We start from the raw sequence: 25725 nt of genomic DNA, 5'->3' as shown, positions 1-25725 counted from the left end.
GTAGTATATACTATAGTACTACGTACTTATCACATGCGCCATGAAGGTTTTGTGTTCTGAGAGTGTCTGCCAGTGCTGTTAAGGTGGATGATATCAGCAGGCCCTGAAAAGGAGGACAATGTGGGAGTTGACAGGGCCTACAAATGTATAACAATTGCACACAGATAGGTGAGAGAGACACACACTGCTGCAAGGGGGTATATTTACACACACACTCACACACACAATGTATTCTGAGAGTGTCTGCTAGTGCTGTTAAGGTGGATGACATCAGCAGACCCTGTAAAGGAGGATAATTGGAGGGGTTGACAAGGCCTGAAAATGTATAACCATTGTACACAGATAGGTGAGACAAACACACTGCTGCAATGGGTTATATTTACATACACACAATGTGTTCTGAGAGTGTCTGTCAGTACTGTTAAGGTGGATGACATCAGCAGGCCCTGTAAAGGAGGATACTGGGGGGTTGACAGGGCCTGAAGATGTATAATCATTGCACACAGATGGGTGAGACAGACACACTGCTGCAAGGGGTTATATTTACACACACACACACACACACACACACACACACACACACACACACACACACACACACACACACACACAAGGTGGGTGATGTCAGATTAGAACCCCTGCTTACCTACTAGTACATGCTATAGCTCACAGTACTCCTTGCATGCGCCACCAGTTACATTTGGGGTACAAGTGGCTGCAGCACTACATCACTCTACACCTTTATGTGTGTGTGTGTGTCTCTCTCTCTCTCTCTCTCTATATATATATATATATATATATATATATATTTATGTATGTTATCTCTATATATCTATATATATAAATATATACATACATATACAAATATATATGTGCCACATAGTGATAGATAAAGGTAATCATAGTAATGTAAAAAGCACCAAATTCACAAAAAACAGAATAAACGTCAGAACAAAACCATGAAAAAAAGACAAAATGATGACTGTCCACACAGATAAAAAGTTAAGCGCTTTCTTTCGTTTCAATCACAACAAACTTCTTCAAAACTGACCAGTAAATATACTAGTCAAGTTTAAATACAAAATTTGATTAAAAAATAAGCAAATCAAATGTCCATTCATCCAATTGTTCATTAATACATATACATTGGATGTCATTCTCACACAGTTCATTAAATATGTTGAGTGTCGATGTCAATTTTGAGTTCACATTACTTGGTTTTCTACATTCAGTGTTGTTTCTATGTTCTATTCCATCAAAACATATCTAAGATTTATTTTTTCTGATGTATAGTTTCAAATCTAAAATAGTGTCAGTTAATGGAGCTTTAACAGCAGGTACAAAAGAAAAACCTTTTTCCAAAGCTTTTGTTTGACTTTCACTAAGTGATAAATCACTAAGGTTGTATATTTTGCATGCAGGCACTATTTCTTTCAATATCTCCCCTTCTTCTTGTTCCCCAGGTTCCTCTTCCCTTTGGCAGTGGTCACACTGGGGTCTATATTAGAACATCAAAGTTTCACAACTTTGAATGTTCTAATATCGACCCCTATTCAGTGAACGCTGAAAATAGCGAAGCTGCAGAACACAGAATTTCTTCCTAGGGAACAAATTCGCTTGGCTGTTCCTGTGGCTTTGCTATGTTCAGCACTGTGGTGGAATGTTACGGGTTGAGATCAGGTAAGTGTGAAATTGTGTGGACGTGAGGGTTAGGGCGCGGGGTAGGTGAGTTAGGGTTAGGGCATGGGTCAGGTAAGTGTGCGATTGTGTGGATGTGAGGGTTAGGGTGGGGTAGGTGAGTTAGGGTTAGGGTGTGGGTGAGGTGAGTGTGCAATAGTGACGGACCTTAGGGTTAGGGTTTGGGTTAAGGTAAGTGGATAGCTAGTGGTGTGTGCACACTTTAGTGTAGGGTTAGATGTAGGATTTTTAGGTCTATGTGTGTGGATTGCTGTTTGTTTGGTGCGTTTGTGCTGTGTGTATGTGTGTTGGAACAGCACATTTTTTTTCCCTGGGAAAAAATTTGCTGTTCTGCATGTTCGATGTCAGCGTTCACTGAATAGGGGTCAATATTAGAACATTCGATGTTTTAAAAAGTCGATGTTCTAATATAGACCCGTCACATTGTTGTCTGTTTCGGATAACTTGTGGGGAAAAGGGTTGTTTGGACCATGTGAAACATCATTGTTACTGCCAGTACCTTCCCCTGCTTCATTTATTACAGATTAACTAAATCTTTAAAAATGCTGTCAGTTTCCTTAATACCATTTGGAAACCTATAGCATCTTAAGCCAAATGGCACTTGTTTGTATTCTACATAAGTATGTAAATAAAAGTTGTCATATTCAAGTGAACGCAATTTAAAAAGTTTCTTTTAAAAATTATGAACATCGTTTGGCTATTAGAAATAAAAACTCTAACAATGTTTTAGCCAAACACGCTCTGGAGTGCTCTAACTTCAAGAAATTTGTATTTTTTGTGTTAGATGAAATAGATTTGACTCTATTTGTCACAGAATTCAATAATGCCTTGGAAAAAAAGGAGCTCAGATGGCAGGTTTTCCTTACGCAGACCATATTCCTGGTCTAAATGAGACCTTAAATGTTAAATGTCTTTTAAATAACAGACTATATTATTAAATAGTTTATTTGACAAGTATTTTTACAGTAGGCACATATTTGTATGTGCTACATGCTTTTTGTATACATGTCAAGTGTTATATTTAGTTAATGTCTATAACAATACAGGAATAGAGGCTTTAAAACTTTTAAGTACAACTGCAGTCAGATAACTGTGTTAAAACAAGTGATATGTGACTTGAGTGAATGCATTCTAAACTATGACCAGTTTGTTATGTTTAAGTCATTTTATGATGGCATTGAAGCTAATCTTCAAAGGCACATGGCAACCTTAACTAATAGAAAGTGTAACAAACTGGCTCAAGTTTCTTTAGCTTATGCAAACAACACAGCATTTGTTTTGAATCAAAAATCAAATGGTCTTGTCAGAAAATGTACTACTAATGGCTTTAGAGATGCCAAAAGTACCGGAAATGTTGACAAGGGGATTTTTGTTGAAAATAATCAGAATAACAATGCAGATAGTGGAAATGTAATAAATGAAGCAGGGGAAGGTACTAGCAGTAACAATGATGTTTCACATGGTCCAAACAACCCTTTTCCCCACAAGTTATCCGAGACAGACAACAATGTGACCAATGTCAAAGGGAAGGGGAACCTGGGGAACAAGAAGAAGGGGAGATATTGAAAGAAATAGTGCCTTTAAGCAAAATATACAACCTTAGTGATTTATCACTTAGTGAAAGTCAAACAAAAGCTTTGGAAACAGGTTTTTCTTTTTTTCCTGCTGTTAAAGCTCAACTGACACTATTTTAGATTTGAAACTATACATCAGAAAATTAAATCTTAGATATGTTTTTGATGGAATAGAACATAGAAACAATACTGAATGTAGAAAACCAAGTAAGGTGAACCCAAAATTGACATCGACACTCAACATATTTAATGAACTGTGTGAGAATGACATCCGATGTATATGTAATAATCAGGGGATACATACAATTTAGAGTAAAAATAAAAACAGAAACAAAAGTAAAAGGTATTTTTGGGACCAAAGAGAGATGAAAATTTTGAATGACTTGAGAAAGAGTCAGTAGTATAGGTGTATGAAAGCAGATAAGGGTAATGGGTTGGTCATAATGAAAACATCTGACTATCAAGCATGTATTAAGAGTTACTTAATGACAAAAAGAATTATCAGTTAGTCAGCAAAGACACAGTGAGGAAAAACGTGCACAACATAGACCAACTTTTGATGGAATTGTTAAATAAAAATTACATTAATTTAAACACCTATGAATTTCTTTATGTGGAAGAACCTCTGTTAGGTGCTTTCTTTGGTATTCCAAAGATACATAAAGATGTGACCAACCTACCCTTTAGACCAATAGTGTCAGCCAAAAAAGGGTAAAACTGTTACCATCTCCCATTATTTGGACCATATGCTGAACCCTTTAGTTGTTAAGACTCCACATTTTTTGAAAAATTCTTGGGAGTTCTTGGACCTTCTTAGAAATTATACTTTTACAGGTATGGAAACACTACTAGTTACCATAGACGTAGTATCCCTGTATACTTCTATTGATCAAAGGATGGGGATAGAAGCTGTGAAAAGTTTTTTGAAGGAACACACTAGGCTTGAGAACATAATGGTACAGTCCATTTGCCTTTTACTTGATTTGGTGTTGAAAAATAACTTTTTCTTATTTGACGGAAGAATATATCGTCAGAACAGTGGGGTTGCTATGGGAGCTAAAGTAGCACCGGCTTTCGCCAATTTAGTGTTAAGTTGGTGGTAACTGTCCTTCCTGACCAAATTGGAGAGATTTAAATATGTCTCCTTTTATAGGAGGTTTATTGATGATTTGGTTATGGTCTGGAATGGATCTACTGATGAGTTAAGTCTATTTTTGGATGATATGAACAGAAACAGGATGGGACTGAAGTTCACTTAAGTTGACACGAATGTGCATTTCTTGGACTTGAATATGAATCTTGAAGAAAAAAGATTCACCAGTACAGTGTTCAGAAAGGACACCTATACTAATAATTGCCTTCATTTTGAGAGTGGTCATCCTTTATTCAAGAAGCTGAACTTGGTCAGAGGACAAATTATACACCTCAGTAGATTAATTTTAGATATTGAAAACTTTATTTGTGAGGCAGACAAACTCATTTTCATGTTTGTCCAGAGAGGGTATCCATATGAAAAGTTGAGGGAAATTTTCAAGCAGATATTATTGGTTAGGATGGAAAAGTTCGCACCAATTTTAACTAGTAGGTTTGTTACTAACAACAACAGTGGGAAAGTAAAAGAAATGGACTGTGTCTTTCCTTTTCCTATTAGTATTGATTGCTATAGTATCAAACAGGTAATTTCCAACAACTAGAAAGTTAGTTTGGGAAACCGAGACTTAGCTAGAGTATTAGGGGACCACCCACACTTCATTTATAAAAAGGTTGCAAGCGTAAAGTCCATTTTAGAAATAGGAGAACACAAAACTGTTAGAGGAGCCACTGGCACTTACCCATGTTATAACTACAAACAATGCAGGTTTATTGATTCATCAAAAAATTTATTTTTTCCACACATTAATAAAATGGTGGTCAGTAAAGGCAGATATAACTGCAAAAGTACAGGGTTAGTATATTTGGCAACCTGCTCCACCTGTCATAAGTTTTATGTGGGGAAAACAACTAGAGCCCTTTGCAAAAGGGTTTATGAACATTGTTTGGCTATTAGAAATAAAGACACTAACAATGCTTTAGCCAAACACACTCTGGATTGCGCTAACTTCAAGAAATTTGTATTTTTGTGCTGGATGAAATAGATTTGACTCCATTTGTCACAGAATTCAATAATGACTTGGAAAAGAAGGAGCTCAGATAGCAGGTTTTTCTCAGGACAGACCATTTTCCTGGTCTAAATGAGACCTTAAATGCTTAATATCTTTTAAATAACAGACTATATTATTAAATAGTATATCTGACAAGCATTTTTACAGTAGGCACACATTTCTATGTGCTACATGCTTTTTGTATACATTTCAAGTGTTATATTTCACATTTGATATTTTTGCCTTTAAAAAATGGTATGTATTAATGAACAATTCGATGAATGGACATTTGATTGGCTTATTTTTTAATCAAATTTTGTATTTAAACTTGACTAATTGATTTACTGGCCAGTTCTGAAGAAGTTTGTTGTGATTAAAATGGAAAGCGCTTAACTTTTTATCTGTGTGGACAGTCATCATTTTGTCTTTTTTTCACGGTTTTGTTCTGAAGTTTATAAGGGCAATCATGTCTGAGCAGGACAGGGAGAGACAGATACATATACATACCTATCTGTATGCACAGTGACATATTCACATCTCAATTATTTAAGCATACGAGCCATCAGACGTAGGCTGAAATTAGCTAACTGTATACCTGCATGTGACCATCAGTACTTACAAGGTGACTCCAGGCCAGACCTACCTGTACTCTAGTCCAGGATTTTGTGTGCTACAGCCAGTTGTCTGCTGCACCAGATTCAACAGTCCAGCACCTCCTTGATATAATGTCAAAGGGATTCCCCAGCTGTGTGCTGCGCATAATACCCGAGTCATACCTAGGGTGTGTACAGATTCTAATTGACAGTACAGAGTTTTGCATCATATGTCTAGTATGTTTTACATAGTATTGTGCTTTTCTGGTATGTTAGTGGCAAATTATTATAGACTGATGTTAGGAACTGATGACAGTTGATTTACTGATTTCATCCATAGCAGGGAACCCATGCTACTGGATGATCTATTATTCTCTGCACTGTCTACATTTGTGTGGCCACTAGTTAATCCTTCTCCTTATATGTGGGCCTTTGTCCCACTCCTGCTCATGGCTTTATCCATATTTCCTGCTCTAAGTAGTTGTACGTATGCTGTGACTGGGGTACATGCTGTAACACCTCACACAGGGTTACAGACTTCTCACCTCTGACTGTACATGTTTCACAGGATGTGCAGCATTCTGCCCTATATGTCTGCTCTGCTCTTCAGACAGTTGTGTTGTTTTGGTAATATACAACTACATGGTACCCAGTGACTTGTAGGTACTGACAAAGTTATGTGATGGCCGGTACATCCTGCTGCTACTCTGACTTGTTCCAACCTGCTGTTATACTATCCACCTTCTAGGTTACTCAATGCATACGTGATGTCCATAGCTGTGGCCTCCTGTATCTCCATTCTATCTGGTTTTATCCAGCTTTCTTGCAGCAACAAATAGTGACATATTTTATAAGTCTGTCAGACTCCTACCATAGGAGTAGCTCACAAGCAAAATTGTAGGTGCAGCCAGCTTTGAACCATGAATACCATCAGCCATGATAATGTACTTAGCCCACTAAGCCACACCAGCCACCAAAAAGTGACACTTAACTCCTGACACTATCAACAACAAACAGATATAACTTTAACCCCTGCATATTGAGGAACTAGGACATGTCACCAGGTTGTTAGGGACAGCTGTGGGACTGTGTGGTCTGCTGTTATGACTTTGCTAACATACTGTTACTGCAGTTGTATGGGAACATGGGGGTAGGGGATTCTAGCATTGACAGTCATGTGTCTGTCCTGTGGCCTCATGGTTTGGCATTTCCCTCACATAGTGCAGTGAGTTTTGCTGCTTTGTGGCCTACTGCATATTATGGGGAAGCCAGTATTGGGCAGAGAGTACCTGTTGTCCCACATAGCTATTAGTTCTTTGCAGGTAGCCCAGTAGCCCACTGTATTCCCTTGCATACATGCAACAGGTCCATACATATGCTACCATAGTCTAGTACCCCATACATTTGCTGTAAAGATGAGTGACTTACCTTGTGACTGCAGCAGTTGAGATAACAGTGCTTCGGGCTGACTCTGATGCACACAGTACACAGTCAATACATGGTAAGGTATAGGTTGTGTGGTGTGGCTGGCATCCTTTTTACTATGTATGTGAGTCAGAGTGAGATGTCGGTCCCTAAGACCCCAGGTTGTCAGTGCATGTGCTATGTGTTGCCTCTTTGCCAGACCAGGGCATACTGGGCATGCCTACATCTGCCTACAGGGACAGGGTCAGGGGGTTCCTCTTCCAAGTCCCCCTGTGGCTGTGGGGACCTTGGCACTGGTGGGGGGCTGTATGTTCTTTCCCTGTGATAATCTTGCTTCAGCTGTTTCCGCAGGATTACATTGTGTAGCATGGCACATACTGTGAACATCCATACAAATATGGCTGGAGAGTACTGCAGAGCTCCACCAGATCTATTGAGGCAGCGGAACCATGACTTGAGCAGCCCAAACACATGCTCTATGATGTTCCTAGTTTGTGTGTGTGCCTCATTATGGCATTCTTAGGTAGGTGTGTTTACATTTCTGATCAGTGTCATCATCCATGGTTCCAGTGCATAGCCAGCACCCCCCCAGTACATGGTCATAAGGGATATCCCCCCTGGCAAACATCTGGTACAGCTGTGATGCTTGACAGATATGGGAGTCCTGATAACTGTCAGGGCTGCCAGCACACACATTGATGATAATGCCCTGGGCATTGCACATGACCTGGCAGTTGATGGAGTGATACCCCTTGTGGTTGATGTAGACTCTACCCTCCTCACTGGGTGTCCTTTGATGTGCACACGAGTACAGCTTACGGCAGTCAGTACTTCATGGTAGTGTGCTACATGGTGGAAGAGATGCATACTGCTAACCATCTCCTCAGGGGTGCAGGGTAAATAAATGTGCTCACTGGCATGTGTTTGCATGGCAGCCAGGAGCTGGTGGAGTACCCTGGATGCAGACTCCTGTGAGACCCCCATCATGTCCCCAGTTGATCTTTGAAAAGTACCTGTAGCTAGTATTCTAAGGGCTACACATACCTTTGTTTCCACTGGGATGCATCCCTTCTGTTGGCTCTGGGTCTAAGTTGAGGTGGGCAAAGCTTGGTGAGTTCTTGTAGTATGTCCCTGTCCACTCTCTAGCACTCTACAATCTCCAGCTCATGTAGGTCCTGAAAGGTTATCCTGGGCCTGAACACTCTTCTCCTCCTTAGTCTAGGCCTATTGTTAGCACCAGCATCAGCACTGACCTCAGCCTCTAGCACATACAGATGTAGCAGAGCAGCAGCAACTCCTAACATTCTCAGTTAAAATTCCCAACTCTGTACTCCAACGGTACAGAGTATAGGTGAAAAATCAGATTGTAGGGTGCATGTGTACTTTATAGTGGTGTGCTGCAAATGCAGCCTGTGTGATTGTTTGACTATGATGCATTTCACCTGCTAGGTATATCACTGAGGAGTTTGAATGGCCCAGTGTTAGTGGAACAGGGCTTATCAGTCATTTAGACATGATTGGCTTTCCCAGGCTATTTCCTTTTTTTTAAAAAATGCCTTCCCTGCTAAGCACTGTGGTGTGGCATGCAAATCCGCTGCACTGGTGCAAACAATGCTTAGCAGGATGGACACATTCTCCATGCACAAGCATGCTCAGCATAGCTTAATCAAGCTGAAGCATGCACCCCACAGCTAACCAAAACTTAGCAACACTAGACATACTGCCCTGCTTAGCTGAGCAGTGTACCAGGCAAACGAGTGCTGCTGAGCTCCAGTCTGCTTAAACATATTGTGACATACTCCCTTTTGATGTCAGCTACCTGTTCTACTGACACAAACATGATTCTGGGGCTACATGGGTTTTATCTGCGGACACAGTGACCAATTTTTGCTATTCAGTAAGCCCAGCTCATTTGTATACAGATCCTTGCACATAACCTGGATACTTCACTATTCCAGGGCCTGCCTCCTTAGCAACCACTGACATCTACTATTGTACATACTGCATGCAGGGCAGTATAATGCATTATTCTCGCATATGTCTTATTTTCAGTTTTTAAACATTTTTATCTTTGTTTTGCATAACAGCATGTTTGTGAGTTGTTGCATGCCACACAAACATAATATGGGTATTAAAAAATTATTTATATTACTTTGCATTAGTTTTTGGACTCACAGGGCATAGTTTTGCACGTATCTGTGCCTACCAGGACATTTCTGAACTTCTAGTTGGGCTTTTACAGCCCCTGGTCAATTTTTACATTTCTGTAAATGGTTATTTTCTGTGTACACTTCTGACACCAATACGGATTCTGCACAGATACCTAGCTGCTTCCTGGATTGCAAAACACCCTTGTTTGCATGTCTTTCACCTGGTTATGAGGTGATTTGCATGCCATGGACACTTCCCTGTCCGCATGCTCATGCATGCCCCTCTGCTCTGTTTACTGGATCACACTGCTGCCAGTTTCCATGTTAGATCCATGCCACTATGCCTACATGGAAAATCCATCCATGTAGGCTTTATCGAATTCCCCCTAAGTCAAAACTGGAGTGGAGAAAGAAGATGTTGCTAGTAGGGATTACTGCAAGTAGGAGTACAGAAAATAGGCAAGATGGGGCTGAAATGTACTGGAAAAGATGACAAAGGAACCAAGATACTGGGAAGAAATAACTAGAGAGAGAAAGGTAGTAGAGTGGGATTTTTCCAAGTATAAGTTTGCACCATGTGTTAGAGATTTCCTTCCATACTAGGGATTGATATCAGAATATAAAGAAAGAGATAGGGGAGTCCTAAGTGAAAGACCAGTTCTAGTAGAGGTTTTAGTTGAGTGTAGAAGAGAAGCTGCTGTTAAAAAAGGATAATTAGTAGGTCTTATAAAGTACTGTATGATAAATATAAGAATCAGCCAGAGGAGTTTAGAAAAGATTGGGGGGAGAGACTGGAAAAGCAGTTTACAAAAGATCATATGTATGGCTCCCACATTTATAAAGTTCTGTATGCAGACATGGAACTACAGGCTGACTCTGAGAAAGAACTTCAGCAAATTATTTGGGAATGGAATGCAAAACCGAAGGCACATGTGGTGACATTGAATACGGATAAACAGCTGTAATGGTAGCAAATGGTGGAAATCAGAAGCAGCTGAAAATTGAGATAGAGGGGGGAAATAGTGGAACAGGTTAGCAGCTTCAAGTATCTGGGAGTGGTGGTTGAAGAGAAGGGACGTTTGAATGTCTGGGGTAGTGTATGACAGAAAAATGCCAAAGAAGCTGACAAGTAAGGTGTACAAAACAGTGGTGTGACCAGCACTACTGTATGGTACAGGAATCTGAGTAGTATAGCCAGAGCAGTTGAGGAAACTAGAAGTGATGGAGATGGAAAGGATGCACACCGTGGGACAGATGAAGAATAGAAAATATACACAAATAGGCAAAGGAATAAAAAGGATAACTGAGAAAGCATGGAATGAAGAAGGAATGAGATTAGTAATACACTTATGGAAAGATCATATTACTATGAGAACATTTTATAAACAATGGTCTGAATGGTGGATGATATTTAAGGAAAAAAATCTAAAACATATATTTTTTTTACAGTGGCAATATGATGTGAGAAAAGTAGAAAAAGAAAAATATAAAAGAACATACAAGATGCATTAGAAAATTTAGAATATAATGATAGAAAGTACTTTGACCAAGAAAAAGAACTATATGAAAGAAATAAAAAATACAAGAATTGTTATATAAGCAAAGATATTTTTTTACAAGGAAAAAGTATCAAGTTGCTTAAGCAGATTAGTAAAGGAAGATGATAGTGTGATGAGAGGGAAAATATGTAAAAGGAGAAATAGTAAGAACTCAGGAAAAGACTGTGAATAGTATAATATGTACAAGGAATGTTTAAAGAAAAAAGAAGGTAGTGAAAAACATGGAAAGTAAAAAAAAAATAAAGAGAATAAAGTGTTGGAAAAGGGGATTTCTTTAAATGAGTTAGATAAACTATCAGGACCAGTAAATATGGATTTGCCTGCTGGACCAGATAGAATAGGGCATGAAATGTATAAAAATGAAGGGACTGGCAAAAAAAAAAGTTTTTTAAAGATTTTGAATGAATGGTTAAATGAAGGATATAAAGAATTATGTAGTGGAATACTTGCATTGAAGAAGGAGGATAGAAAAAAAAACTGGAGACTGATAGTATTGAATAATAATGTATAAGATATTTATGAAAGTAATAAAAAAGGGATTTGAAATTAAAATGGAAAATATTATGGAAGATAGTATATATAGTATAAAGATGAAGGGTTGTCAAGAGCTATTAATGACATAAAAATTATGGATGACATGAATGGAAAAGAAGAAGCAAAAATCATGATAGGAGACCTTAATGGGGCATTTTATCAATTGAACATGAAATCCTAAGGGTAAGAATGAAAGAATATAATATAAACTAAGCAGAAACTTTGTGGTGTGGAGGGTGTGAAGTTCTCTCCTTGAAATATGTTATACACCATGTTCACTAATAAAATTCAAACTTTAAAATACGTGCTACAAATAATAAAGCAGGAGGTAGTCCACGTTGAAAATGGAATATCCTTTACTGAAACACACAAACAAGCAATCCTGGTTGAGTATAATGAAAATCATTGAAGACATTCATTAATTTATGTATATAATCGGGTTATTTAGAGTGAGCAAGGGAGTGGTTACAGAGGGTGGTTCTGTTAAGAGGAATAAAAGCATTAAACTCATTCCTTTAACTAGGTCCCCCTTCCCTCTTAACACCATAGTGTGAACTGAAACTGTGCTACCTTAGAACTAAACTAATAAAATTCAAACTTTAAAGTTATGTACTTCAAAATTATAAAAATAGTAGATAGTCCACAGATGAAAATGGAATATCCTTTATTGAAACACATAAACAAGTGATCCTAGTTGAGTATGATGAAAAGCATTAAAGACATTAATTCATTTATATATAATCAGGTTATTTAGAGCAAGGGAGTGGTTACAGAAGGTGGTTCTGTTAAGAGCAATAAAAGCATTAAAATCATTCCTTTAACCAAGCCCCCCTTCCCCTTAACACCATAGTGTAAACTGAGACTGTGCCTTAGAAGTGATCTAATAAAATTTGAAGTTTAAAATACATACTACAAAATAATAAAATACATTTCTTAATTTGTTTTTGACACAGTATAGGTTGGATACTGGGGTTTCTGAGACTTCAGGGGATAGCTACCACATATTTTTCTCTTTGAAAGAATATAAGTGAGAAAGTTAGGAAATTATGTATGTCAGCATATATAAAGAAAAAAATACTTGTAAATGGCTGGTTAAGCCAAGAGGTACATATGAAGAATGGTGTAAGACAGGGATGTCCAATGAGTTGTATAATCTTTGCATTTGTTATGAATGTGATAGCATGTGAAATAAATTGCCAAATGAAGGAGGCAGTGTATATAACACCAAAAGAGTTAAGAATTCCAGCTCTGTTAACATATGCAAGTAACATTATAATAATTGCAAAAAAAAAAAATTGGATAAAAGAAGTAACAATTTGCACAAATGAGTGTCTAGAGGTAATAGAAATTGCTTTAAATAAAGAGAAAAGTAAAGGTTTATGTAATATAGGATACTTAGGGGTATATATTTTACATTAAATTTCTCTGTTAGGTATAAAATTTGGGAATAAAGCTGTAAGTAGAATTCAATGGTGAAAAAACAATAGATGAAATAAAACAAACATGTCTTTTCTACAGAACATATAAATTATCATTCAGAAAAATAGCTTATTTGATAAATTCAGTTTTGATGGGAAATAGCATACTTAGCAAGTGTATTTATGTTGCCAACAGTATTTGAAAAGGATTTATTACAGATATATTTTTTCATTTATATGGTGTTCTAGATTAAATTCAGTAAAACGAGGATGGGGGTAATTCAATAAACCCTACATGGAGCGATTCTCCATGTAGGAATAGTGCAGTGGCTCAAACATAGAATATGGCCACCAAGCAATCCAGGAAACAGTGCTGAGGGCGTGCACGAGCTTCCCGACACTGTGCGGACAAGGAGGTGTCCACAGAATGCAAATCACCTCATATGCTGGTGAAAACCATGCAAAGGAGGTGATTGTGAGATTCAGAAAGTACAAAGGAACCCATTTAGGTGCTGTGGAAGCATAAAAAATATAAGAGGTTAGAAACCGTGTACCGGAGGATAAAATCTAAACAGGGGCTGTAACAACCCAAATAAAATGTTGTATATTGCTCAGTAGGCATGCAAATGGCCAAAACTAAGTCCATTGAATTAAAAAAAGTAATGCAATATATGAAAAATTAAACTTTTTTTAATACATATGCCATGTTTAAGCAGCACACAGCATTGTGCAAACATGCTATTTTGCAAAAAAAAGAAAAAGATTAAAATATAAATTTAAAGTTATGCAAAGGTATTGTATTATAGTGACCAGCATGCACAGTCATACAATGGCAGGTTATAGTGGTAGCTAAGGAGATGGGCCCTGGTGTAGTGCTCTATCCAGGGTATACACAATTAGGTGTATGCAAATGAGCCAGGGTTATTGAATCACAAAAATGACCACCGTGTCCATAGGTACTAACTGCAGTAGGGCTAGAACTGTGTTAGTGTAGGCAGAACAGATAGCTAAGATTAAAAGGGGGTGTGTCACAGCATGTGTAAATAGATTGGAACTTAGAGGCACCTGTTTGTGCTCAGCTAAGCAGGGGAAGTGTCTGAGGCTGCTAAGCTATACTGCAGGGTGTGTTTTAGCTGGTTAAAAAAAAGCTAAGCATGCCTGTGTACAGGGGAGGGTCTAAACTGCTGAACAATGTTTATACTAGTGCCAAGGGTTTGCGCAGAGTGCCACGGGGCTTAGTAGTGGAAGAAACTGGAAAAAAATAAATAAAAGGAAATAGGCTGAGCAAGCCAATTATGTATAGCAGACTGATAAGCCCTGTTCCACTGACATTGGCCCATTCAAACTCCTCAATGATATACCTGGCAGGTGGACTGTATCATAGTCAGACAATCACACAGGTGGCATCTGCAGCACACCAGTGTAAAGTATGCATATAGCCGTCAATCTGATTTCTCCCACATAATATGCCCATTAGAGTACACACTTGGGAATTTTAACTGACAAAAATGATAGGGGCCACTGCTGCTCTACTACATCTGTATGTACTACAGACTGAGGTCAGTGATGAAGGCCCTGACTGAGGAGGACAAGAGTGTCCAGGCCCAGGGTAACCTTTCAGAGGCTACATGAGCTGGAGATAGTTGAGTGCTACAGGATGAACAGGGACATACTACAGGAACTTACCAAGCTCTGCCACCCTCACCTTAGACCCAGAATAAACAGAGGTAAACCCATCCCAGTGGAAACAAAGGTGTGTGTACCCTTAAGAATAATAGCTACAGGTACTTTCCAAATACATCATAGGGATCTCACAGGCATCTGCATCCAGGGTACTTCACCAGTTCCTGGATGTCATGCTAACACATGCTAGTGAACACATTTATTTCCCCAGCACCCCTGTGGAGAGGACCAGTAATATGCGTCTCTTCCACCATGCAGCACACTACCCAGAGGTACTTGGTGCCATAGACTGCACTCATGTGCACATCAAAGCACCACCTGGTGAGGAGGGTAGAGTCTACATCAACCGCAAGGGGTATCACTCCATCAACTGCCAGGTCATGTGCAATGCCCAGGGCATTATCATCAATGTGTGTGCTGGCAGCCCTGGCAGTTATCATGACTCTCACAATTGGCATGCATCACAGCTTTACCAGGCATTTGCCAGGGGGGACATCATGTATGGCCATCTAGTGGGAGATGCTGGCTATGCACTGGAACCATGGATGATGACACCCACCAGAAATGCGCACACACTGACTGAAGAACACCATAATGACACACAGGCACAAACTAGGAACATTGTTGGGCTGTTGAAGTCACAGTTCTGCTGCCTTGACATATCTGGTGGAGCCCTGCAGTACTCTCCAGCCACATGTGCACACATGTTCATAGTATCTGCCATAGTACACAATATAATCCTGGGGAAACAGCTGTGGCAGGAACATCACAGTGAAGGGAGACACAACTCCCCACCATTGCCAAGGTTCCCCACAGGCACAGGGGGATGTGGAGGAGGAACCCCCTGAGCCTGTCCCTGTAGGCAGACATAGGCATGCCCAGTACACCCTGGCCTGGGCAAAGAGGCAAAGAATAGCATATACACTGCAGCAGCCATACATACACCAATTTTAAGCAGTGGCATGTGCAAATACTATGGTGAAGCCCATTGTGTAATAGTAAGTAGGGAGGGGTTGTAATCTCACATTAGTGTGTGTGCATGTGTGTGTTTCTGTATGTATTACACATGCAGCAAAATACACACACCTAACAGGCCTATGTCTGTGTAATGGCCACCCATATTTTGGCCATGTGACTACTGTCCTGCACAACAGTGGTCTCCCTGTCAGCAGCTACTGATCTCATCCACCCAAACAGCACTGGCACACACTGTCTACATGTATAAGTCCCGTGACACATGTGATAAGCACATAGTGTTATAGTGTAGACAGTTAGATAGGTAGTGGTTCAATTCCCAGCAATGGCAGCTGAGTGTGTGTATGTGTGTGTGTGTGTGTGTGTGTGTGTGTGTGTGTGTGTGTGTGTGTGTGTGTGTGTGTTTGTATGCAAGTATATTCCCTTTTGGCTTTGTGTGTTTCCTGCCTATGTGTGTGCAATGCCAGTACATTGTGGGGCCTGTTAGACCCTGTTAACCACCCATTGCCCTACTATATAAGGTCTGTTGATGTCACCCACCTTAGATACACCATTGGATACTTTCCAGCCATGTAAACTCCGTGGTGCATGCAATAAGTGCGTAGCACTATAGTACATAAAATTAGATAAGTAGGGGGTCCTAATCTCAATACTGCCAACTGTGTGCGTGTGTGTGTGTGTGTGTGTGTGTGTGTGTGTGTGTGTGTGTGTGTGTGTGTGAGTATAAGTATATTCCCTTGTGGCTTTGTGCTTTCCTGCCTATGTGTGTGTAGTACCAATACCCATTGCCCTACTTTACAGGGCCTGTTGATGTCATCCAACTTGAATACACCATTGAACACTGTCCAGACATATAAGCTCTGTGCTGCATGTTATAAGTACTTAGCACTATAGTACATACAACTAGATAGGGTAGGGGTTTTAATCTTAATACTGCTGACTGTGCATGTGTGTGTGTGTGTGTGTGTGTGTGTGTGTGTGTGTGTGTATGTGTATGTATAAGTATACTCTCTTGTGGCTTCATGTATTTTATGCCTATGGTTGTGCAATGCCATTACATGTTGGGGCCTGTTCCACTCTGTTAACCACCCATTGCCTTACTTTATTGGGCCTATTGATGTAATCCAGCTTAGATACACCACTGGACATTCTCCAGGCATATAAGCTCTGTGGCACATGTGATAAGTACATAGCACTATAGTATATACAACTAAATAAGGGTTCTAATTGCAATGCTGCCAATTGTGTGTGTGTGTGTGTGTGTGTGTGTGTGTGTGTGTGTGCGCGTGTGAAGCATTTCTCCTGTGTGTGTTTGTTGGTTATACCATTTTGAGGCCTGTTCCACCCTGTTGACTCCCCCATTGCATTTACTTTACAGCGCCTGTTGATGTCATCCACCTTAGATACACCAGTGGACACTCTCTAGGCATATAAGTTCCCTGGTGCACAAGATAAGTACATAGTATTATAGTACATACAACTAGAGAGGTAGGGGCTCTAATCTCAATACTGCCAACTGAGTATGTGTGTGTGTATGATTTGGTCATTGATAGTTGAAGTCAGAGTTTCAGACTTCACACCCTCTGCAAAAGTAATGCTAATGCAAACCTGTCACTGTATCAGTTATCTACATTTGTAAGAGCAATATGTAAAAAGTGTCCCTATTTTTGGGCCTGTTTCCCCCCATTATTGAAGGCTTTGTCCACATTTATTGTTCTAAGAGGATGAGAGGTATGCCCCAGGAATATAATCTCTATGGTGCATGCAATAAAGGCATAACACTATACTACATGCAACCAGATAGGTAGGGGTTCTAATCACAATGCTAAAAAACTGTGTATGTGTCTATGTATGCATATCTCCTGTAGCAACATGGCTGTCTTGCCTGTGTTTGTGCAATGGTTATACCATTTTGTGTGCCTGTGCCACCCTGTTAACTCTACCATCACCAACCTAATCAGAGCCTACAGATGTCATCCACCATAGATGCAGAGTTACACACTTTCAAACACAATAGCACTGTGGCACATGCAATACATATGGCAGTCTATAGTGTACATAACTAGACAGATAGGATTTCTAATTCCAAAACTGGCAACTCTCTGTGCATGTGTGTTGGAATGCATGTTCCCCTGCAGCAGTGTGTGTGACACTGTTATACCATTTTAAGGGAGCCTGTTTACCCCAGTGGCAATCCTTACAGCACCTACAGATGTCATCCAGCTGAATAGTAGTGGCAGACACTGCAAACCTGTATAAGCTCTGTGGTTCATGTGCTATGTATATAGCGCTATCACATGTAAAACTAGGCAGGTATGGGTTCCACTATCAACAAGGGAGTTCATGAGTGTATGTGTGTGTGTGTGTGTGTGTGTGTGTGCGCATGTATATATCACCTTGCAGCAGTGTGACTGTGTTAGGGCCACAAACATACCTCTCGATCCCTTAGGGAAAGACATCTGGATGAGGCCATACAGAAAAGTGTGACAAAGTCCAAATATTAGGGTCGATCTTAAAATATTGCTCTGACAAACTTACAAAGTAGATAGCATAACAGGATGTGCATTTGCATTCATTTTCTTAAGGGTATGAACTCTGACAGGAAAATAGCTGTCATTATTGTGTAATGTCAATCTTTAATGATTTCACACTACTTTGCCAGAAAATCACAATGTTATGACAAATGGAACAAAACTATGTAGCAAACATCACAACATTCTGCAGAAATCTGTAGAGGTGAGAGGTATGGCCACCACCTGTCCCACCCTGCAGGTTGCAGTCCATATTTAGCCAGGTATGACCTGTGACAATGACACAAACAATACAGAGGTCCTGAGAGTGTAGGACAACAAACTTTTCCTAAAATTGTGTACTACTTTCATAAAGCAGTTCTTTTACATCAGAAGCACCTTAATGTTATGAAAAATAACATAACCTATGGTAATGTTACACAAAGAAGCTGTCATACTGACAAACCAAGGGAAGTCCTGTCTGTTGCACTTGCCATGGGTATGGTATGTTCTGCCAGCTGTCACAATACTACAAGATGTGTCCCACATTCCACATTTGATAAAGTGGCAACCCTACTTTGTGTTACCTATGTATGTGCAATATGTAGACATGTGTAGGCCCTGTGAGTAGCTGCCACCCCAATGACCCACTTGTATCTAGGCATGAATGTTAACTGCCACTACCCACATATGTAGGTACTGCCTAAGGCTGTGGCACCTATAAGTAGTGTGCTGTCTGTCATTGACCCACAAACTGATGTTAACACATAGCAACAGGGTCATATAGCTGGTATGGAATAGTGTCAAGGTCCTGGCCTCAAGCTGAATGCAGAAAACAGTATCATCATACCATATGGCAAGGACATGGACCCACTATTTCCCACAGCAAAGGCAACCCCATAAATGCACAAACTGCATTGATAGACCTGGCTATTCAGGTTGATAACACTGTTGCATTCGGCCATCAAGTAGTTGCAGTGATTAGAAAAGGCTTGGATGTGGTTCAACACATAGGTAAATGAACTGCATCCAGACAAAAGGTGGACATTACCTCTATAGTCCTCAGTCAGTACAACAATACATTTTCATCATGGCTGGTCTGGTACTTTCCTATGGAGACATCTGCACCAACTGGAAAGGATATGTTAACACCCACAAAGGTTATCCATGGCCTTCAACACCTGTCCCGTGCAGACAGCTTTGACTCAGTAGTGGCCTATCAGACATATTGTCCACAGGTGGGCTGTGGCATGCCTAGATGGCAATGTTATGCTCAGCCCTTCAACAGCTGGCCCATATATGTGAATCTAACTATGTGCACATTACCAGCATGGCAGGCCTGAATCACATATGTGACAGCAAATAAACCTGCTGGAGAGACAGGTTTGCCTCTTTGAGGCTGCCCTGTCTCAGGAATGCACTTCCCATACATGTGAAACAGAGTACCATGCAGACCCTCATCAAGTGCATCCATGATGAGTGGATGGGAAAACAAAACTCTGTCCCAGGGGTCCAACTTGTGTCCATCAATGCCAGGGGCAACAGGTGCTGATCAATGATTCTGTTTGCTATAAAGTAATGGCTAGGCTTGTAAGTATCCAGGGCTAGTACTCTAGTAACCTTCTATGGCCCTATAAACCTGTGATCCTACAGAACTCCCAGATGACATGTATCAAGAGTAGCATGCTGTGTCAAGAGGTATGCATGCAAGAGTATGTTGTCTACCTCCATTGTCCCTCACAAACTGTTCCATGCATACACACCTAGGTAAACATGCACATATACAGCTGTGCTTTGGTGAAGAAAAGGTCTCTGCATTGCCACTATGCCATCATGAGTGTCTGTAATGACAGCAGGTCCCCATGACTTAGACACGCAGACACTTGGAACACAAACATAATAAAGTCTGTTAGACAACAGTCAATCAGCAGCACTAACAGCAATAAAGCATCAGGGCACAAAAGTAAATAAACTTTGATGTGTACATATGACAGTTGCCAGCAGACAGCTCCTTACAGGACATAACAGTACTGCACTATAACTGCCATTAATTGTACTATATTCACTCTGTGCATCAGACACATATTAGCATGTCCCTGAAATGATAGTATGGACAACAGGGATATGGCACAGGTGTCATCACAAACACAGGGTGTGGTGTTGGGTTGCCAAAGGCCTAGGCTGTGCGATACAGTTGGCATTGCATGTGTGTTTGTGTGTGTGTGTATGTGTGTGAGTGTTTGTGTGTGGAGGGGTGCTGTTCAGCTGGGCCATGGAGAGGAGGTGTGTGAGTCTGTTGGGGACCTGCCTGCATGTAACAGTGATGTGTGAGTTTGTGCATGCACACAGTCAAGCCATATGCTAGCCCTACATGAGGATATGTTGGAGAACCATGGACTGTATATGGCAGAATGTACAGTTCACTATCTCCTGCCATGAACACAGGAACTAGTTCTGCCAGGACTGGTGCTGGCACCACTATGCCCAGGGCCAGATACGGTACTACTTGCTGATGGTGACCAGTGTCTACTGGGTCTGTGTCCCTCACGGAAATGGCCAGGACCATGTCCCCATGGCCTGCCACATTGTGGTGTGAACATCACCCTTCCTTCATTAGTGCTGGTGGTACTGCCACTGTGGGAGTGTGACTGTGCATGGCCACTGGACTCTCAGCTGATGTTGCTGATCTACATCCATGTGTCTGACACCCTACTCCCACCACATGTTCCAGCACAGACATTGCATGGTTAAGGACTGGCAATGTCTCACCCCACCATCTATCCACTACATCAGCAAAATTACATAAGGTATCACCAATGTCATGGAGGGAGTCATGCATGTCAGGCAGTGTGGCATCCATGACCCTGAGCATCCATCTGGTGTATCATTCACAACATTCCTATGCCTCCATAATGGACCGAAACATGCATTGGTGACACATGTTGCGACACTTCTGACATGTGCTGGATGGGTAGCAATCCTCCTTAGCACACCCCTGTCAATCTACATGTGTGGGACCTCACCAAATCTCTGGCTATGGCAAGTGTCTACAGTCACAGATATCATAGTTGCCACACTCCCCTGTTCAATGCCACCACCCTCTGACTGTCCAATATCTGTGGCTGTTGGGGACTAGTATGTGTGGACACACAGACTGTGTGTGGGGTTATTGGGGTGGAAGTGGGATGTCAACCAATGGGACAGATTAAGCACCCAACAACCCCACCTGTGCCTCACTATGGCCACCATCATCATCAGAGTCTGATGTGACACTGACATCAGATTGTGAAGGGGACATACTCCAACCCCCATGGTCACCTGTGAGGGCTAGAAAACGTGACTACATTAATTCCTGCACTATCATGTCTGCTGAGTCACACCCCCCTCCCACACACACACAGGTGAGGTGCCACAAAGGCATGATGCAGACCACACCTTCTGACTGATGCCATGCACAACATACAATCAGACCACAACAGACACTCTCTGGACAAGCCCTTGACAACATGCAGTGCAGCTACATCCATTAAATGTTGCTAGTACTTTACACCTTTGAGATATGTGACAGGTCAGAGTATGTGATGGACCTTCACCTAAAACACAATGCACCCATTTACACAATAGTAATGTACCCCTGTAGAGCAGACTCGCTACACCTTTACAAAAATACCTTCTAATATGTCACAGCTCCTGCAAATATGCTACTATGATTACCAAAGAGATGCACTGTAGTGAACCACACCACAACTGAACATGCACGTATTGCAAAATGGCTAAGCCTAACAGTACTGCCCATGGTAAACTGGCAGCCCTTAACATGCCTAGGGTATAGATGAGCCATAACAAGACAGTTCCACACTCACCAACTACAGGATGATGGTCCCCAGCCACACCAGAGGTGCCTATGGATTTGTGGAGGAGAAGTATTGTCAGCAGACACACATATGGCATTGGTACATGATAATGTGTGCATTTATCAACATGTACAGTTACAAACTATGATACTACCCAAATTGCTGACATTCACAATATGTGTGCACGTGTGTGCATTACAAAACCCCACCCACAAATGCAGATTAACCTGACATATGTGTACAGGTATGCAGAGGCTGCCCCTTTGAATGCTACAGTATTAACGTGATGACCACTGGATGCTTACCTGAACACTCCTCGGCTGTGGAATCTGTGCCACCCACCTCCACAACATATGTTGTGATAGTTTCTTGTGAGCTGGTGGCTGCACCCAGGTTTGACAAGCACTCCTCTGTAGCTGAGAGTGGGGGTTGTGTAGTAGGCCCTTCCCTGGTGCCAGCATGGTCCTTGGCCACAGCTGTGTCCCTTTGCTGTGCATGATGCATTATATCTGTAGCACGGTGTTGGACCTGTTCATAGCTCCTGTCCTGGTGGCCCACATCATTCATCATTGCTACAAGATCTGGCCACAGTGCAGCATGTTGTTTTTGGTTATGGTGGGTCCTTGTCAACAGCACCTGGTAATGGAGTCTCGGGGCATCAATAATGGCAGCAGTCTCAGCTTCTGAGAAAGATGGATTGTGACTTCTATACATCCCACCTGAAAGACAAGAAGATCCACATTTGCCACCACTATCAACCACTAACTCCCACATCATACCCCATCATCTATCACCACAGTATGTATGTGGCTATCTGCAACATATTAGCAATGCAGCATGCATTGCCCTCCTGATCCAGGTGTTTCATGCTACTTGCTGCATGTGCTATGAGGTGTTCAAATGCATTTACCTGTTGCACCTCTTACTGCTTGTTCATAGCCTGTCTACATGGCATGCTGTGGTGTCAGCTTCCTACGGTTGTAGTATGCACCTGGGCTGTAGGCCCACACCTCAAGTCCCTGGCCTTCCTCAATCACATTCTGGACTATATGGCTTGACAATGTCCTACAGTTCCCCCTGCCAGTATGGTTGATATGGGTATCCTGGCACAGTGTAGCACCTGCCTCATGTACACAGATGGGCAAACATCTGCAAATACCAACAAGGAACACATTGTGTGAGAGATGCAATGTCAGTAGTAACCTGCAGTCCATGCTGTCACCCTGTGAAGGCCACATATCTGTCCACAAACAGGTTGTCAACACAATCTATACACCACCCAAACCTACACAGCACACACACACACACACACACACACACACACACACATATATATATATATATATATATATATATATATATATATATATGCAGTGGACCTCAAAATACACATCCGCAAACAAAGTACACATCCGAGGCAAAGCCACACATGAACACCACAGGTGTACACAGCACAAACCATACATGGCCACACACCTCTGTCTCACAGTCATGGAGGCATCAGCACGTGTCAAATGTTACACATAGGAGACTCCATTATGAGACACACTGATGTGCCTCTCACTTGGCTGTATATGTGGATAGTCACAGTTACTTGTCTGTCAGGTGACAGACTCTGCCATATCACATACGCACTGCTGTATCTCACCAACAGGTACTGTCAGGGGTTTGTCACAGTCCATGTTGCCATGCCTGACCTGAGATGTACATCTCTGGACTATGTGTAGTGAGACATGAGTGAGCACACTGATTATGTGTCCCACGCAGGTATGTCCCTAGCCTTATGCAGCATTCCACTATCACCCAGACTGATGCCACAAGACATTCAGGAAATGACTGCCCTTAATATGTGGCCTTTTATCTTGTGATGTGCCAGGGGGTTCTAGTACCTGTGTGCCAGGGGTGATATGGTTAACAGACCACGATGCTGTGCAACAGATGGCCTCCATCTGTCTCAACTGGCCTTCAGACATTTGGCAATGGTTCTCACCACCCCCATAGTGCCTTCATTAGGAACAGTGGTGAGGTTATCAGTACCAACATACAACCATCAGCACAGCACACATTGAAGATCATGCTGTTACACTCTAGGTGTTTACACATGACTCTGCCCTCAATGCAAGCATTTTTAACCCTGGGAAATGCTGATATCTGTGCAGTCATAGACACATGGTTCAAAGTTGCACAGAACACCCCAGCTTTACTTGGTCAACCATCCTATCATTCTGTCATGCCCCAAAGTGTGGATGGAAATGGCATGAGACATGTGATTTCAGTATATATGAGACACGTGCACACCTCCGTGATGTACAGGCAGTGGGATGAACAGGGGATACCACAGGGGCAGTTCACCATTGGCAACACACCTATTCAAATCATTTCTAGATACTGGCCACCACATTTGACCAGAAAGCCCATCCTGCCTATATGGACTATCCACAACTGCATTGTGATGTGGGTCTGTACCCTGATCCTGGGTCACTTGATTGACCCAAACATACATTGGATGATGTACTGATGCCAGCACATAAATGGTCAGAGAGCCATCAACAGTCGAATTACAGACACCTCGGTGCAGCTATGGGCTACCCCCACATGAGGGGAAGGTGTGTTGCAGTGGATATTGCACAACACAGATTACCCCTGCAGCATCCCTACAGTCTCATCCTCCATATCAAAGTAACCATCATACAGTCACATTTGCAGTCACCATCTCCCACAATACCCATCTAGCTAGAGTCACACATACATGCACCTTCAACGTGGAATACAGCCTACTGTGGTATACGGTGGTATACACAGCTTCACAGCCCCAAACCCCTCTGTAGGGACTGGCACCAATATCCACACATACACACGTGCTAAATGTGCATTTGTATAGATGCATGGAGTCAGATATTCCCGACAGGACTACATCATCCTCTGCAAGGATTCGTACAGCTGTCTACCTGTCTGGTGGACATCTGCAATACATACATGTCTATAACAGGGATGATATACCACTGTCCATGACAAACTAGTGACAGTTGGCCATTTACAAGCAATGTTTTGTTAGTGTGAACAAGTGAATGGGATCACTCTTGGAAACCTGCACAGCAAACCCAGAGCCAGCATTGTTGACATCCACTGCAGACAATCATCTCCTGTTCTGCACATATGTCTGCAGCATCACAGGTAGCACCTATATCTGCTCGCTTTTGGTGGTCAAGGACACCAGCTATAACAGTGTTGTAGGTATAGCATACTTGATGCCTGACAGAGTCAATGTAAGCTTCATCCCCTTTCCCCCCATCAGTACATCAGGATGTCCACAATACCTGCCTCCTTCTCCTATATGTAGAGAACGGGTCACCACTGCCATGTGAAAATCATGGTATACATCCATCATGGGAGCCTATCACATGACAGGATGCATCCTACATGACTCCAAGTATAACCTTGCAACAACATAAGCCACTGTATTCAAAGGAGGCCTGGCTAATGCCTTTGTCCAAGCTGTGTGAAGGACAACCAATGTCACCCGTTTACACTAAGGTGGTGCGTCCACCAATCTGTCACATTATACATCCATCAGCCTAACTCGGCTGTTCTGCAAGGCCATACCACAGTTT

Source organism: Protopterus annectens, chromosome 1.part0 (genome assembly GCF_019279795.1).
Source record: "Protopterus annectens isolate FY-2018-M chromosome 1.part0, PAN1.0, whole genome shotgun sequence".
Lineage (NCBI taxonomy): Eukaryota > Metazoa > Chordata > Ceratodontiformes > Protopteridae > Protopterus > Protopterus annectens.
This window is presented reverse-complemented; position numbering follows the sequence as displayed.